Source organism: Dermochelys coriacea, chromosome 4 (genome assembly GCF_009764565.3).
Source record: "Dermochelys coriacea isolate rDerCor1 chromosome 4, rDerCor1.pri.v4, whole genome shotgun sequence".
In the NCBI taxonomy this organism is placed as follows: domain Eukaryota; kingdom Metazoa; phylum Chordata; order Testudines; family Dermochelyidae; genus Dermochelys; species Dermochelys coriacea.
Window position 1 is genome coordinate 124404792 of NC_050071.1, and position 12076 is coordinate 124416867.

At 38.5% G+C, this 12076-nt stretch overlaps 1 protein-coding gene across 1 annotated transcript in view; it reads right to left on the minus strand.

Moving 5' to 3' along the window:
• The window catches only part of DOK7 (docking protein 7), a 107643-nt gene that overhangs the window by 30364 nt on the left and 65203 nt on the right, over nucleotides 1-12076 (minus strand). The window lies entirely within an intron of this gene.

The following is a 12076-nucleotide window of genomic DNA, read 5'->3' on the forward strand; positions in this document are numbered from 1 at the left end:
ACCGTGGAAAAAATGTATAAACAATACCTATATGAAATGTCTACAATATACTTTTAAGGGTCACTAACTTTACTTTGATTGCTTTGAAACATACAAAAACAGCTACTCTGAAACTCAGCACTGATTTTTAATTAATTATTCATTAATGGCTATTAGCCAGGATGGGTAAGGAATGGTGTCCCTAGACTCTGTTTGTCAGAGGGTGGAGATGGATGGCAGGAGAGAGATCACTTGATCATTACCTGTTAGGTTCACTCCCTTTGGGGCACCTGGCATTGGCCACTGTCGGTAGACAGAATACTGGGCTGGATGGACCTTTCGCCTGACCCAGTATGGCCATTCATATGTTATGTTCTTATGTAATTATGAATTAAGTGAGAAAAAAGCAGCTCAACTCTGTAATTCAAGATTAGATAAAATCAGAGTAACAGGTTTAATGTAAGGCTGTATGTGTGCTTGAGTCTCTCCAGATGCAATATAATAAATCACATTTACCTCGCCACAAGCAGAGTTAGACTTCCAAAAAAATCTGAAATTTTTCTCAATCAGTAGAAAACAAAATAAAACTGTCCACATTAATTATTAGCTACATTGAAATTCAAGTCACATGGAATTCCTGCAGGAAACATGCACAAAGAAAATGTGTTATTTTAAAATCTAAAAACCATGATGCGATATGCCACTGGGTGACAGTGTAGTGTGGCACCAAACACTGATGACTGGGGAAAACTGTGTGGGATGATTCATTATCTGTGAGAAAAATCTAAGCACTGTGGCAGATGTACAGCTCAAGTTTTTACTAGTAATTAATCTGTTAGGTGATCTTCAAAAGGCTGTTATAATTTTTACTCTAGCATCCCTATATCTTTTCCAGTGCCTATATAATGTCAGACTTTGCTTATGCTTTTTTTGATTGATAACCACATTAATTAATAAATTTGTTAGTCTCTAAGGTGCCACAAGTACTCCTTTTCTTTTCACATTAATTCAGGGACAAACTCATGCAATAACAATCTTTCAATTTATTTACTTCCTTCAAGTTCTTATTCTCAACTCCCTACCTCTGTTCAGAAGTTATATACAAAATTCAGTAAAAAATAAATAAATACAGAATGAGGGGCCTGATCCAACTCCCATTAAAGTAAATGGAAAGACTCCCATTTACTTGGATGGGAGTTGGATTGGGCCCTAAAGATAAGAAGAAAAAATATTGGTTCAGGTAATGAAGAGAAGGTTACTTACCTTGTGTGGTAATTGAGGTTCTTCGAGATGGTTGTCCTTGTGGATGCTCCACTTTAGGGCGTCTAGACACCTATAGTGGAGCACCCACAAGGACGCTCCTCCAAGAACGATACAGTAGAAAGAACTCTGCTCAAGCTCTTTTAATGTTAAACAACAAGAGAGAAGTATTTAGATTTGCAATGTAAAACCACCTCTAACTCTGGGAAGAGCACACAGGACACAAGTTCAAGCGTTGACTGACTCCACTACAGTCATGAAATCTAAAGCTTCAATATTTACTTGTGTAATCATGCTTGCTATATTTTTTAACATTTGGGAGACTGATTATGAGCAATTGTTTACACTGGAAGGAAAGAAAACGCCCTATAATAAGAAGCAGAGCCAAGATTTAATTTCTGAAAGATAAATCTAGCAGCATTTCAGAAAAAGAAAAGAGCATTTGCTCAAATTAAACACAAGTGTTGCTGTTCATGTCTACAGTTACTGAGTGCCAATCTACAAGTGGATGCATATCAGTGGTGAGTAAAATGTTTTTTAGCATATGTAAAGTCTGAAAAGTGTTTTGAGTTCCTTTGGGAGGAAAGTTGCTATTATAAGGGGAGTTGATCTATTATATCAACTATTATAAGGGGACTTGATATTATAGGGGGTGTTGATATATTTCGGTTGCCTAACTTTTTCATTATAGTATATTCTTGCAACCATTTTTGAGGAGCTATATCATCTCCATTTTAATTCTGCAGAGGTGATTCCCTGAGGCTAGAGAAGTGCCTTTTTTTGTCCCATGACGACTCAGGTTTGCTAGGTTATAATACATTCACAATCATCACAGCTTTCACTTGTGTTCCTCAGGAAAATTTTGGAAGACTGAACATGAATATTCAAAAGCTAGGCCCATGCTACAACAAAAACAGTAGCTGCCAGTTAATTTAGTTAATCCAGTACTTCAAGTGATAGATTACAGTGCTGTAGATTTAGGGTTCACACCCTGCTAATGATGAGGGGTTGTGTATATATACTAATTTGTTTTTACCTTTTTCCTTTAAAAATCCCCCTACATAATTACATACACAAAACCCGTGTTCAAACATCATTTTATTTAGCTTGCAAAGTCAAGCACTCACAAGTGAGAAAAAGCTAGATTTAAGGTTGCCAGTGCAACTTTAATTTTTCCCCATTGTGCATATGAATTATGTTGATATCAAGAAGGCTGAGGTTAACACCTATTTTGCTTCAGCCTTCACTAAAAAGTTTAATCATGATCAGATACTTAACACAGTTAATATTAACAATAAAGAGAATGGAACACAAGCCAGAATAGGGAAAGATAAAGACTATTTAGATATGTTAGATATATTCAGGTTGGCAGCGTCTGATGAAATTCACTCTAGGGTATTTAAGGAACTAGCTGAAGCAATCTCCAAACTATTAGTGATTATGTTTCATAACTCATGGAGGATGGGGGAGGTCCCAAAGGACTGGAAAAGGGCAAATATAGCACGTATCTTTAAAAAGGGGAACAAAGGGGACTTAGGGAATTATAGACCAGTCAATCTAACTTCAATACCTGGAAAGATACTGGAACAAATTACTAAACAATTAATTGGTAAGCACTTAGAGGATAACAGGATAATATGTAATAGCCAACATGGATTTGTCAAAAACTAAATCATGCTTAACCAACCAGATTTCCTTCTTTGACAGGGATAATGGCCTAGTGGATAAGGTGAAAGCTGAAGACATTATATGCCTTGATTTTAATGAGGCTTTTGTCACAGTCCTACAACATTCCCATAAGCAAACTCCGGAAATGTGGTCTAGGTTAAATTACTATTAAGTGGGTTCATAACTGTAACAGGGTGGTGGCCAGGAGGTCCTGAGCCAGGCCCCTGTTAGCCCAGCTCCAATTAAGAAGTATTTATTGGGCCTGGCCAAGTATGCCACACCTAATTGCTAGAAGAGAAGCATCTGTGGGCCTTATTAGCCAGGGGGCTATATAAAGCTGGCAGGAAGGAAGTGAAGGAGGGGAAGAGAAAGGAAAGGGAAGAGCCGCCAAAGGCTGTGCATCCATGCTGGCTGGAGAAGTTAGCTAGCTTGCTGTCCCCCATGTTGCTGGTTTGGAGCAGACTGTAAATAGAAGGTGGTGGGAGCTGACACTGAAAATAAAAAGCACAGGTGATTGCACTCAGAAGGGGTCTCTGGCTGATTTGTTGTGAGGGAAAGCGAATGCCTCATTACAATAACTGATTGAAAGACTGTACTCAAAGAGTACAATGGTTCTCTAGGAGGGTGTATCAAGTGGGGTCCCGCAAGAGTATGTTCTGGGTTCAGTAGTATTCAATATTTTCATTAGCGAGAGATTATGCTTATAAAATTTGTGGATAATGCCAAAATGGGGTGGTTGCAAGCACTTTAGAGGACAGGATTAGAAGTCAAAACAACCTGGACAAATTGGAGAATTGATCTGAAATCAACAAGATGAATTCCAATAAAGATAAGTGTAAAGTACTATACTTAGGACAGAACAATCAAATTTACAAATACAAGATGGGGAATAACTGGCGAGGCAATAGTGCTCTGAAAAGGATCTGAGGTTCTTAGTGGATCACAAATTGAATACGAGTCAATAATGTGATGTCGTTGTGAAGGCAACTAATATTCTCAGATGTATTAAAGAAGTGTCATGTATAAGATATGGGAGGTAATTGTCCCACTCTACTCAGCATTAGTGAGGTCTCAGCTGGAGTACTGTGTCCTCGTTTTGGGTGCCACACTTTAAGAAAGACGTGGACAAATTGGAGAGAAGCCAGAGTAAAGCAACAAAAATGAGAAAAAGCTTTAGAAAAACTGACGTATGACGAAATGTTAAAAAACTGCACATGTGTAGCCTTGAGAAAAGAAGACTGGGGGGGAAGAAGGGGAGAGACCTAATAACAGTCTTAAAATATGTTAAGGGATATTTTAAAGAGGATGGTGATCAATTGTTCACCACCTCCACTGAAGGTAGGATAAAACGTAATCAGCTTATCAGCAGCAAGGGAGATTTAGGTTAGATATTAGAAAAAACTTTCTAACAATAAGGATAGTTAGCTCTGGAATAGGCTTCCAAGGAAGATTGTGGAATCCCCATCCTTGGAGGTTTTTAAGAACAGGTTAAGTCAAGGACCCTTCCTGCCCTGCATTAAAATGAGACAGCCCCTTCCTCATTCAGCAAACAGATGAACGTTTAAAGGGCCAGAATTAAATAGCAACCTGTAGAGTGTTCTTTTAACGGTTTTGTCAAAGTACAGTCATATAAATAGACAGTAAGATATTACAGGTCCTGAGAAAGTGAGAGGTAGGACGCAGGTATGGTGGTAGTAAACTGAAAGTAGTCTAATATTCTGAGTAGTTTACTATTAATGTATTCAATTTTTTTTACTTGAAGTTATCATCTGAAAAGTGGCTTTGCACCTTCTAGCTCAACAGCTCTGCTCCCTGGATGTATTTAAAGTCATAACTACTCACTTAACTGACAAAAATAAGATTTTGCTCCTTTTTAGTCCTGTCAGCATTGCAAGAGAATGAGAAGGATTCTTTGTTGCTCATGCAACATCCATAGAATTATTAATTAAATTTCATTTGCAGAATTGTTAGGGTTGCTGATGTGAGAGCTAAAAAAATTCAGCTTGACTTTCAGATGCAAGGATGAGCTTGCATTCCTAGCAGTTCAGAAAACCACCTTTATACTTGTAAACTGAGCTAATTTGATATGGAAATAATTAAAAGCCTCAGAGATCATCCTTTTTTACCTTTTTGTACAGTGCCTAGCACAATGGGGCTGCAAGGTGCTATTACAATACAAATACTAAATAAAATAATAATAATAATAATGGGAACACTCAATTACCATGAGGAGTGAATTGCAAATGGGCAGATAGATTAGATAGACAGGAAAAATTATACAGAGAAAATCAAATAAATACGATTTTTAGTTATATAATTAAAGTAGAATAGTTAGATTACTATAGGTAGATATAAAGATAGAAATGGTTAATTAGAAAAGATTACGTAAAATTAGATAAGATTTTAGATATACAGTTAAATTAGCTTAGCTAGATTTGAATATCTGGACCAGATTAAGATAGATAAGATTAGATACTCGGTGGAATAAAATATAATTAGATACAACTAGACAGATAAAAAAAATGATAGAATTGGTAGACTGAATAACTAGATAGATAGTCACTGAAAAACAACCAACATTGAACCCCATTATGACATTTTTACTGAGTAACTTTTCAGAAAAGTGCCATACTCAAACAGAATTGCATTGTCCATCCTTTTATGCAATACGCCATATTTTGCTGTTTCTACACCTTTTGGCCATAGCCTACAATCCTTATTTAGGGAAAAATTCAACTCAATCACTATGACTTTTGCCACAGTAATGACAACATTGTCAGACCCTTAAGTAATATACAAAAGTTGGGGGGGGGGATGTAAGGAAACAAAAAAAGGGTTCTAGTCTCTCTGCACCATTTTCACATTATTGCATACATTTACAAATGTAACACAACATTCTCAAATACAAAATGAAAAATATAAAGAGGTGCATAGTACAGATCTGTAAACTATAGTTGGGTCAAAGCAGCAAGAACTTAATTTACCTAACTTAAATTATGTGTATCTTTGTTATGTATGGTATGAAGCGTGGACAATGAGTATCAAAGTTTATGCATAAATCCAACCATTCTGCTATGACTCATGAAATAATTTAGGTGAAGCAGCTTTCTAATGTAGGCTTTTTTATCTATGACCCAGGAGCTGGGTATTGAAATAATGTAATGCATGGACTTAGTTCAAACAACCTCACCATTACAACACCCACAGTAAACGGATATGTACCGTTTGCGTATTGCACATCATGAACTTCATGTCCAAGGCTATTTTAACCCTGGTAGGGATCTGGTTGCTGTCAGATGACATTCATTTTTGATGTTCTTCTTTCAAATATCTTGGGTAGGGTTCAATGATAGATGTCAGAAGGACCTACTAGGTTGATATACTGGATCATTATTCACAGATTAGCTCTGTTACCCTGACTAAACATAACCTAACTTTGGCATGCATTTCCATGTTTGCAAATCAGGATCATGGCACATGATTTTTTATGGTCAAAAAAGGATGCTTTTAAATGTGCCTATTCCATAGCAATTTGTTCATCCAGTTTATATTAAGATGGTATTTGTCCACTTTAAATCCTATTAAACTACTGATTTACTTAACCAGATTTCACTTAAAACTATAAGCCAGTCAGAAATACTGTCACATGTAGAATGTGAAGCTTTTCCTTTCTTAACAGGCCTACAATCTCATTTACAAACTACTGAAATATTAATATACAACAATTGATCTCATCACGTGCATCACTTCATACAGCCCTGATCCTGCACTGCTAAAGTTAATGGGAGCTTTGTCTTTCACTTCAGTCGATGCAGGATAAGGCTCAACAGCCCAGGTTCTCTACTCCACCAAATAAAATGGCACACAGCAAGCTTAAACCAACTGGATATTTGTACTGGAGAATTTCCCTGCATAGGGAAATTTCTGACAGCTTTAGACTGATGTAGGTGGCATAATCACTTCCTAGGCCAGCTGTCCCCCACCTCCTCAGTATAATAAGGGGAGAAGGGAAGCTGTTTGGGGATGGGTGGGCGGTAGCTGTGCCAGGAATGTGGTGAAGACAGGTTCCACTATGCCTGATCCCCAGTGGAAAAAGCTCAGAAATTAGAATAGATTCCCTGTTGCTTTAACTTCCACCTGGGCTAAGCAGCCAGGGATAAGGGAGCCACAACAATCTCTCTGCAGCCACCACACTCCACTACATGTCCACGCTATGACTAGATGAATTGGAACCAGAGTTCCTAATTCAGGGCCATATGCACAGGAACACAGAACTGACACACTGGGTCACACTAATGTTCATATAATATGGTATCCTAACTCTGACAGCGGCTAGTCCCACATGCTTCAGTGAAGATGCAAAAATAACCTGTGTACAAGGAAAGTTTCTTTATAGCCCCTACCCTACACTAGTTCTAGGTTGGCATAAACCTTGATACATGAGGATTTATATTCCAGATAGGCTCTCGTATCATGTGCAAAATGAAGAAGTTTGTAGCAACTGACATGAAAAACTGATCTTGAAAGCTCCCAGATAGAAGATTGTGATTGCTCAGTAGGATGGCACCCAGTCTTGTCTGGAAAACAAGAATTCCATTGTGTGAAAAAATTTGAGGTATTTGGCATCAGGTTCCACACTGGGACAAAGTTGGAATCTTTCTATATTTAAAAAAAAAAAAAAACAGGAAGAATCAACCTCAAAATAGCCAATAGCCCAGTGGTTAGGGCACTCATCTGGGATATGAGAGAACCATACTCCCCAGTCCCTCCTCTGCCTGACTGAGACCAGGGACTTGAACGTTGGCCCAGTGAATATTTAATTAATTATACACAGTAAAACAGCTCCACCAGGAGAGATTGAGCCAGCCAGAGACTGACTCCGTAGCTGGATGGTTAGAACACTCACAATGCGAGAGACCCACGGTCAAGTCCCTTGTCTGCATCAGGCAGATCAGAGACTTGAACCTGGCTTTCCCACATCCTGGTGGTAAATTCCCAATCAGCTCTAGTCAAAGATCAATTATGCTTGGTGCGAAGAATTTCATACATAAATACAAGGTGGAAAGTATTGATGAGTGCAATGGTACCCAATCCACCATTAATTAGTGCTGCTGCACAGCCACCAGGTTACGCCTTACTTAGGCACAGATTGGTAATAGAACTGTTGCATGGTCCAACATCAGGCCTGCAGGATTATAGACAATGTATTTTTTAATCCTAGCCCCTCAAAAAAATGGTAGTGATTAAGTGGAGTACAAAACCCAAAAGTATATTTTCAAGGTGCTAAAATGAAATCATTTAAAACATGGCTGATTACAAACAGGAAAACTACCCTTCCAATAAGTGAATCAGCTTCTGCTGGTCATAATAATCAAATGTCTCCAACATCACCTGTATAGGAACCAAATGTCAGCTCCCTGATACTTTTAGCATTTCTGAGACACCTCAGCCACGATGACTTAAGTAATTAACTGTGCACAACTTTGGATAAGCAAGCCATTCTTTCTGTTCATCCTGGTTTGATGATTTTCAATGGCTCCATTATTCTGAGACTAGTGACAGTGTACTTTGTTTCTACCATTGTACAACTTTTAAGTATAAACTACTTTTGACTAAGTAGACAGATGTAGCTTTCCCAGAGTCTGGATTCTCTAACTGGAACAAGGCTTGAGGCAAATTTCTGAGACACCAAGCTTTTCCGTGTCACCACCAAGCAGTTGATAGTCTTCAAAATATCACAAAGAACGTTGGTGATATGCTAAGTTTTCAGAACTCTCAAAAGAAACTAGACAACCCTAATAAAAAATACTAAATATCATACATTATCTTGCCATACAAGGACTTGCACTCCAGGGCCATTACACTGAACAAGCTGAAAATACATCCTTACGTGGACAGCTTGACTGCAGCTATGTTGAACTGTTTTGTCTGCAGGTAGAATGTAATCCTGATATTTCAAAGTGGTTTAAAAAAAGAGTCAAGATAAATTCACAAATGTAGTTATTCAAAATGAGATAGTGGAAACCATGAGTCTTAAATCCAGGATGGAGATTTCTGAGAAATTTCCTGGAAAGTGGTCTACAATTATGCTAGTTGAAACAAGGGAATTCTCCAACAAAGAGGAAGTGGTTTTATGGATGTGATATGTGGATGATGACATGAACGTTGACGTCCAGTTCACTGGATTGTACAATATAACCTGTACATCTGCAGAGGTATATGTGTCAATAATTAAAGATATACTATTGTGTCTAAATCAGAGGCTCAGCAACTATCATGGATGTTATCAGGGTACTGCTAATATGGCAGGCTTAGTATCAGGCGTAGCAATTAGACTGCAAGAGCTACATAATTCATTGCTATGGACATGCTTTGAATTTGGCATGCTGGGACTTTTTAAAAATAATACTATCCTAATAGATACTCTTGAAACTATTTACAAAAATCACAAAATGTAATTTAAAATCACCCAAATGAAATATTACATTTCAGGACATTAAATATGAAGTGTTAAGTACATTGCCAAGCATCAATATCCTCTGTCCAAAAAAATGGACTTTCTCTGCAGAAGCACTGGCTTCAATTTCTGAGAACTACCTTTCACTTTGTGCATCTCTGAAGGTTGCAAAGGATGCTACAAAAGATCCTGAATGAGCACTCAAACTGATGGTGTAACAACTCAAATGGAAAGTTGAACTTCCTTTTTGGTATTGAACTAGCTTGAAATGTTCTAAATGTGCTAGATATGTCCAAAACTCTGCAAGTGTCAGACATTTCAGCAACAGAAGGCCAATCTTTTATGAAAATGACACTTAATTTACCTTAGTCCATTCAATCAGATGAAAGCTAGAATTTATTTTGGGAGCAAATCCCCCAGAAAAGTTTCACGCTGGAGAGGGTCAGCATAGAAGAGAAAAGTTTCCAAGAAACTGCAAACAGGCACAGATGAACCCAGTGCAGCAAACAAATGTTGTAGGTACATGGGCTAAAAAGTAATTGATTTTACAATGTCCATTAGTCAATCAACACTTGAACAGAAAGGCTAGCAAAATATTCAAAATTTTGAAACTCTCATAACTCCAAACATAACAAATGCAAGTTCAAGGCCTGCTTCAGGTGAATGGTTTCAATTTCATCTATGATTTTCTGATTACTCAGCTTCATCTGTTGCAAGCCAACTGTCAGCTTACAGAAAGATCACTGAAGTCAGTTCATAAATATCTCCGTTCACTCAGCCAATTCAAATGTCAGCTGTTTTCTGAAGTGATGATGTGGATGAATATGATTTTGGTGATACCAGCAACCAACACTGTAAGTGAGTGTAGTTTCAGTGCTCTTTGCTATGCTAAAACATAGCTTTGATCCACAATGGGACAATCACACCTCCAATGCTGTATGATTTTACATATGTGCACAGATAAAATTTTATATGTAGGCAAGGAAAAAAGCTACAGCTTGCAGCTGTTGCAGAGGAATTCATTTCAGGAAACCCAGGGTAAAGATCATTTGGAACATTTTTTTGAATATATAAGTCATTTTTATTCATGTTCAAAAAAATGAGTAATTTTGTACCATGACTAAATTTGTCCACTTTTAATAAAGTGAGATAAACAAGCTTCTGTTCCAAACTCAGTATTTCCTTTATTTATTTATGCAATCTCTAAATTTCTGGGGAGGCTACTACTCTCCCCTGGCCCTGATTTGTCTATACAACGAGTAGCTGTTCATCTGTATGGCGACAGATCCACTGGCCTCAGTGTGCAGCTATCCAGAGAGTCACACTGGTGCTGGAGAAGTGGTACACCTGAAATCATGTCTGCCTTCCCTCCGCTGCCCAATCTGTGTACATTACATATAATAGGTTGCTTAGTGACACAAAATGGCAGTTCCATTGTGGGCACAGAGGGCGTCACACACCTGCAGTAGGTAGGATTTGACACCTAGCAAATCACCGCAGAAATAGTACACTTAGCGTTCTCTTTCAACCATGATGATTATGAGCATTGTATTCCTGAGGAGAAGGATGGGATAGCTTGTGTCTTTTTATGGTGTCCCCATCTGTAGAAGATTATGTGGTGCCATAGTCATATGAGAAGCACTATTTGTGCTGCCACACTTTTTGGACACTTAGCCCCAATTTTATATTGTTATGGCACTTTTATGGCTCTGTACCAGCAAGTGATTTTCAGGTGGAGGTGAAGGCATGCTGTGTCATGGTTTCGATGTTAACATGTAGCTCTTCTATTTACAGTATGTATGGTATCATAACACTCAGTCCTGCTTTCTCCATTGATTACATCAACAGGATGGATTAAAATTAAATGTCACTTATCTTTGGCATTGGCAGGACAATATTTGTTTATATGGATAGACCATATCCCTCATCCTGTCTGAACTGTGCTCACTGCAAGACTAGGGAAGGTGGGGTGTAATGGTAACCTTTAACCTCCTTTGCATTCCTGCAGTGCTAGGGCTGGCAGGGGTTGAAACAGTCTCAGACATAAATTGGAGCAGCCTATAGGCTGCTCTAGCTTATGTGCATCTTTCCATAGCCTCATGGGGACCATCCAGCAGCCAGGGATCACAGAGCACAGGGACACTCTAGTCATTCCCCCTTTCTGCTGGATTCACTACAGTATGTCACCTGTGGATTCCCTCTCAGAGGGCCAGATCTGCCAGCTTCACAGCTGGTTTGTGCCACTGGAGGTGCCTATTACAGGAACAAAGGGGGGGGGGTGGGTAGGCTGAGCCCTCCCACCACAATTGCCTGAGCAATCATAAATCTGGAATTTCCTAACCTTGAAGTGCTTGACGTAGCAACCTAAATAACCATCTTTTAATACTGTCTTTAATGTAATTATATATCACATATACAGATGTGGTAACAACTGAAACTGCTGTGCAGTCTCATCTATAGTGAATACCCACAATACACCTGGCCTAAAACCTCAGTCAGTCAGGTTGGCAAACACCTGTCCCCAGCCAGTAATCAGGCTCACATGCATCCATTCTTAGACAACCAATCAGTCACTTGTGCACTTGGCTCCATCCAGTCAGGCTGGCCCCACACAGTCAATGAAGTCTGAATGCTTCCAGCCCCAGTCAATCGTAAAGGTTCTGTTATACCAGCAACAATAGCTAAAAAAATTGTTCAAGCACCTTGCCACCT